Below are 257 nucleotides of genomic sequence, written 5' to 3'. Positions count from 1 at the left end.
ATTATCTATATATATATATATATATATATATGTATATATATATATTATATATATATATATATATATATATATATATATATATATCTATAGATATATATTTCCTTGCGCTTTTGTCGGCATTGCTGCCTCACTGCTGGGGTGTCACCACAGGGCACAGATCATCGCAGAAGGGTTTTGTTTAGCCAGCAATGAGCGCCTTCCCTCTGCTCACTGGCGCTGCTCACCAAAGTAAGAAGGTAGTTCTTGGTTTCTTGCAT

Source organism: Macrobrachium nipponense, chromosome 16, assembly GCF_015104395.2.
Source record: "Macrobrachium nipponense isolate FS-2020 chromosome 16, ASM1510439v2, whole genome shotgun sequence".
NCBI lineage: Eukaryota > Metazoa > Arthropoda > Malacostraca > Decapoda > Palaemonidae > Macrobrachium > Macrobrachium nipponense.
This window is presented reverse-complemented; position numbering follows the sequence as displayed.